We start from the raw sequence: 6039 nt of genomic DNA on the forward strand, positions 1-6039 counted from the left end.
CACGCCCCGATGTCCTCCTGCAGATCCTGCCTTTATTTAATTCTATGTGCTCATCCCAGTACGAGTTGTACCTTTCGCCGCAGAAACTCTGACGATGTTCTATGGTGCTTTTTGCCCTAGTGAAGTATTAGTTTCCTTGAAGCGTGATGTGTCCTATTGAGCCTTCTGCTCTGGCGATTGCACATTAGGTGCTGATTTAGTGAGGTTCTCCCTTCGAGTCTCTAAGACTGATAAAAAGGGCCGTGGCAGTGTGGTATCTTTACACAATTGCCGGGTTCCTGAATTGTGCCCTGTTTCTGCAGTGTGTCAATTTCTGTCTATCAGGCCTGTGGGCCAGCGTTATCTCTTCATACATGCGGATGGTTCTGCCCTGACTCAGTTTCAGTTTTGGGCCGTTGTTGGGCAGGCCTTGTTGGCTAGTGGTTGCGATGCTGGAGTCTATGGGCTGCATTCCTTTCAGATTGCGTGGCCATGGCCGCAGCCCTCGTCAGCATAAGCGTGGATGATATCCAGTCCAGACGATTAGCAGGTGGTGTTCTTCTGCTTTTAAGTCATATGTCAGGTATTAATCCTAACATCTTTTGTTGTTTTTGTTTTTCCTTAGGTGTGTGGAGCCTTCCAGTTCCTGTGAGGATCGTCCTCTGTGGCCATTCTATTCTAATTTGGGCCCACTGGAGGCCTCCTCGTCTCTTGCTGGGACATAGCTGCAGCTTTCTGCTAGTGCAACAGTTAGCTGGGAGGCTCAATGGGCTTGCTGTGGGATGCATTGGTGCCTTTGGGGAGCCGAATCATGTCTTTGGCTGACTGGCCATTTGCCTTGGTAGTTCATTTGGGGCAGAATGACTCGGATCAGCGGCCAGGAATGGATTTGCTGCTCAAGGTCACTCAGGATTTCACCGGGCTCATCCAGTTGTATCCAGATCCCATTTAGTATGGTCTGATATGCTGGTGAGTAGAGTTTGGAGGGGTGTGCTGCACCCCAACAGGATTGATAGGTCTAGAAAGTGGGTAAATGGACAGGTCGGGGACCTAGTTTTGTCTCTTGGGGCTTTCATTCTTCATGACAGGATTCAGTTTCATTCTCCACAGATGATGGCGTTCATCTTTCAGAGTGTGGGTGCGATTTGTTATTGAATAATAATAATAATAATAATAATAATAATAATAATAATAATAATAATAATAATTAATTTGTGTGTCGCCTATCTGGCAATTAGCCACTCTAGGTGACGTACATTAAAATGAAATAAAGTACAATAATATCAAATGCAGTCACATTAATAACAGTAGATAAAATAAATACTGGACAGTCATCAATACATATATAAAACAATTATTTTAGCAGCATACGATAGATGACAAAATCATGGAGATTTACCCATCCCAAGGACCTCAAAGGCCTGTTGGAATAGCCACGTCTTCAGGGCCTTGCGGAATACATCTAGGGAAGGGGCATGTCGAAGATCACATGGGAGGGAGTTCCAGAGAGTGGGGGCCACCACAGAAAAGGCTCTCTCCCTAGTACCCACCAACCTAGCTGTTTTGGTTGGCGGGATTGAGAGAAAGCCTTGTGTGGCTGATCTAGTTGGGCGGCATAATTGGTGGTGGTGGAGGCGCTCTTTCAGGTAAACTGGGCCGAAACCGTACAGGGTTTTAAAGGTTAATACCAACACCAAATTGAAGAATTTTAGGTTGGGTTTGGGGGCTTTGTTTTCTTTGGGTTGAGGGGACCAAGCTTCAGCTGATCCCCTCTTGTGGCATGGAATTCGGGCAGGTGAGGTAATTGGGGTTAAATTTGAGGCGGTTGAGGCATTATGGTAAAGGGCACTCCCTAGGGAACCATCAGGGCTTAATGTCTGGTGTGGATCTGGGGAGTGTCCTTGTGGGACCGGCTTGCGCATCATGGTGAACGCCTGTACGGTGGGGCCAGGATGCGGAGGTTGGAACCACATACCTGACTCCAATAGCAAGGAGGAAAAAGTTTTCCCACATCCTTGACTGGGAGTTACAATCCAATGTGACTGACTTGTCTTCTGTATTGGAGGGTCTATTCCCTCACAGTCAGGTTGAGCCTCACCTGCCCGAAGTATTTGAAATCAATTAATTGGTTGATTTGAATTTGATTGATTATGTGTTATATTTTAATAAATATAACATTATTCCATATATGTGTCATGAGTCTTCTTTGGTGTGGTGGCAATACATTTTAAATAAATAAATAACGCGATAAAGTGTGTTGAGCCTCCAAGGCCTATCGCATGTTGAGGACAGCTGAGACACAGAATGTTGAAGGTGTCATTGGAGGGAGAACAGAAAATGGGGGACAGAATTGACTTGCTTGAAATCCAAACAGCTTATGGTATTTTTGAGGTGGATATTAACAGATGCATTGTTAGGTTTAAAAACTGCCTTCTGCATGGTATACAGGGAGATCTTTGAGCTTTCCTGTTCCCACTCTCCTGAAACTTCAGTTCTCATGCTATATTGCAACAAAATGCTCAGGCTTGGGTTTCGCAGCCAGCCATTCAAACTGAGCCTTTTAGCACTTCCGTTGTGTGGGGAAGGTTTCAAGAGGTGTCCTTTCCCCCTTCTTCTCCTGGAGTCTCTTCCATGGAAGCCCCAAAGAATGTTAGAAGGCTCATGTTTCAAGCTGGCCAGAACCTTAGGAGTTGGGGATATACTGCAAGCTCTTGTTGCTTTGTGTTCCCAGAAAAACCACTGCAGAAGCTGAGGGCAAGGGAAGGTGTCTTTGTGACATCATGGAGGAACAGCTAATCAGAAACAACCACAGTCAGAATCTGCTTCCAACTTGCAGAATCATTTATTTGCAGTGCTGAGCCCCTGAGAGGAAAGATACATTTGAACTGAATGCAAGGACGGTGTTTTCAGACCAAAACAATCCCACTGCTCTATAAATATTACATCGGCCTTTTGCCCTAATTATGATTCAAGTCTACTGCTAATGTTTACCTGCTGTTCTTGATGCCATGGCTGTTCCAGTCACTGCCAGCTCTATTTGAGGGGTCTCTTGCTGCAGCCCATCAGCGGTCAATACAATCATCAGTCTCTGTGTTCAGAGTTTCTCCTCTTCATGGGTTTTATAATACATCCAGAAAATTGAGGAACTTTATCAGGAAGTAAAACACACATGAGTTCCCACTCCCTTGCTGCTACTGGTGAGTGGAGAGTTCAATCCTGCTGAGTGCTGCTTTACCAGCATGTTCCCCTTCCCAACCCCCACAGGCCAACTTTGACTGGTGGCCAGGACTGTTCATCTGTCACTTGATGTCATCATGATGTCAGGTGATTAACCAGTGGGTATCCCACCCACCTGTTAATATTAGCCCACGGGGTGGGGAGAGAGAAAGATTTGGCCCACTGAGCCAAAAGGTTCCCCACCCCTTGGTTATTGCAAGATTAGGGAACCTGGTGCCATCCAGTTGTTGCTGGACTACAATTCCCATCATCCCTGACCACTGACGGTGCTGTTGAGGTTGATGGGATTTGGAGTCCAGCAACATCTGGAGTGGCACATGTGTGTTGTTTCCTTGTCCTGGAGAACAAAACTAGGAACTGTTGTAAGCTAACAACAAATGTTTTATTTAGACTTAGTACGAGAGACCTCAATCATGATTAACCTTCCAGCTCTTCACTCTTTGTTTCATCTAGCCCAGCTCTTAAAAGAGCCTTGCTATCACAAGAGGCTCCCCAATTTTGGATTAATGTGTGTAGGAGTGCTGACAGGAAGGAGAATTTCCCCAGGGTGAGTTTGGATATCTACTTTCATCCTAGCCTGTGTACACACGGCATTTTATTCTAGAATCCATGAAGACCGAGTACTTGTTTTTTTACATAGTCCACACACAATCTAGATCTGTTGCTTAAAAGCTCTTCTTCAAAAATAAAAGCTCACTGCACATTGATTCTGCATTACCCCATGGTGTGTCCATTTGAAAACAAGATGAAAACAGATATAGGCAGTCCTAGCACTGGGGGGTTTATTCACACTTGCCCAATGACATTGTTGGTGGGCATATACCAAGACTGCAATCACCACTTCCTTCTTAATTCACCTGGGACATATGCAGGGAGGAAAAGGCATGGATAACCTTATCAAAGGGAGGGCTTTCCAATGTGTATCAAGTAACCACACCCACCCTTGTGGACAGTAGGATCTAGAGTCAATCTAGATTGAAAGCAGCATGCTGAGGACAAGCATGAATGATTTTGGATTGTGCTACAAATGGGTTAGTGTTTATGCAGCCTTAGTTTTCCCCTCCCCTCCCCTCCATTTCCATCTCTCTTCACAGATTTTTATAGCACTTCAGAAATCTCCAGAACCCTTTTGACCAATGAGCTAAACGAAGTCACGAAATACGCCACAGGTAACAATGGCTGTGTCATACCACCTTCAGTTCAAAACAATTATGTGTGTTTCCAGTTTACATGACCTGGGATGCTTGAGAGATGCACACACACCAAACATATAAAGCACATTTAAAACCATGGGGACTGTAGTTAAGGGGGCTGGGAGTTGTAGGGGTAAACTACAGTTCCTTGGATTCTTTGGGGGAAGTATTGTGCTTTAACTATATAGTGTGTACACAGCTGGGCCAAACTATGTTACATTAAATATATAATGTGCAGCTACAACCTTGTGGGTTTTTTTTAAAATGCTGAGCATGGGGGGTGATTGCAATTGGGAATGCAGCACTTGGGGAGGGGACCTGATGACAATCCCTCCCCCTCGCATAGCAATTAGCTTTACAAAAAAAGCTCCCATTGGCTTCAGGCTCTGGTGCAGAGGCCAAGGGTAACCTCTTCCCACCTCCACTGCAACCCTGATGAAAATCCCATCCACTTTGCATTGCACAGCAACCAGCTTTACAAAAAGCTCCCATTGGCAAAAGCTAAGCAATCCTTCAAGAGCACGATGTCTCTCCACCCTCTATTCTAATTTATCCAGCGCACTCCTAGAACCAGTCTGTCCTCTGACGGGCCTTTCACATGTCTCCTCAGGCCCCCTTCAGCTTCTGAAATGGGACATGGCAGGTGTGACTTTGGGAAGAGGCATCACTAATTTCAGACTATGCACACTTAGGGCCCCTCCAGATATCCTTTTTCTTGTGTGTTTTGTGATTAGTGTTCATGAGGCTATTGGGGCGATGACGCACGATCCCACTTTCGGTACTGTTTGCACTTGCAAACGTTTTGGAGTGGTCACACTGCTTCATTTCCATATCCCATAACTTCCTGCTTAAATCCCATAACTTTTTATACCACAAATGTTCTGGTTTATTTTTATCCCGCTTGTGTTGTGTTATAGCCCCTTGGACACAATAATATAGTAGCATTGGGGTAGCTTTGCAGAGCATACTAAAGCAGAATAAATCCACTGCTAATGCACTATTATTGTGTGAAGAACATACTGTGGAATATACCCACAATAAAACACCAGGCTTGAGGGGCCATTCATGGCAAATGAGACTAACTCTAGTTAGAATTTATCAGGGAGAAAAAGATGCAGCAACCTTGACTCTTCTTTAGAACAGCAAAAATGAGGAAGGAAATGAAGCTGTAGAATTGGGCAGGGATGAATATTCTTCCCATTTCAATGCTGAGGCCAAAAATAGTGCTTTCATGGAGGGTGGGGGTAGAAATATTTGCTGGAAAATGATTTCTTTACTGCTCCCTCCACCCCATCCTGTTTATTGCCATTATTTCTCAGTCTGCTGCTGAGGCTTCAGCACAATTTGTTTCTTTCTAGTTACTGCTTCTTTTTTCTTCCTCAAATAATCATATGGGCAATTCCAACCAGGGATTAAGTTATAAAAGCAACGCTGTGGAGCCAATAGGATTTGGCTATGTGAGGATGTCACTGAGGGCAGTGGTGGCCATAGGTTCAGCAGACCTTTACACGGTAGGCTGGTTTCTGCGCACACTTGTACCCCCCTCTCTACCCCCCATCCAGAGAAGCAAGAGGCACATCAGGGTTCAAGGGCACGTTGCAGCTAGGCAAAAACACTCTGGGTGTGAAGA

The sequence above is a fragment of the Rhineura floridana genome, chromosome 3 (assembly GCF_030035675.1).
Source record: "Rhineura floridana isolate rRhiFlo1 chromosome 3, rRhiFlo1.hap2, whole genome shotgun sequence".
NCBI classification, from domain to species: Eukaryota; Metazoa; Chordata; class Lepidosauria; order Squamata; family Rhineuridae; genus Rhineura; species Rhineura floridana.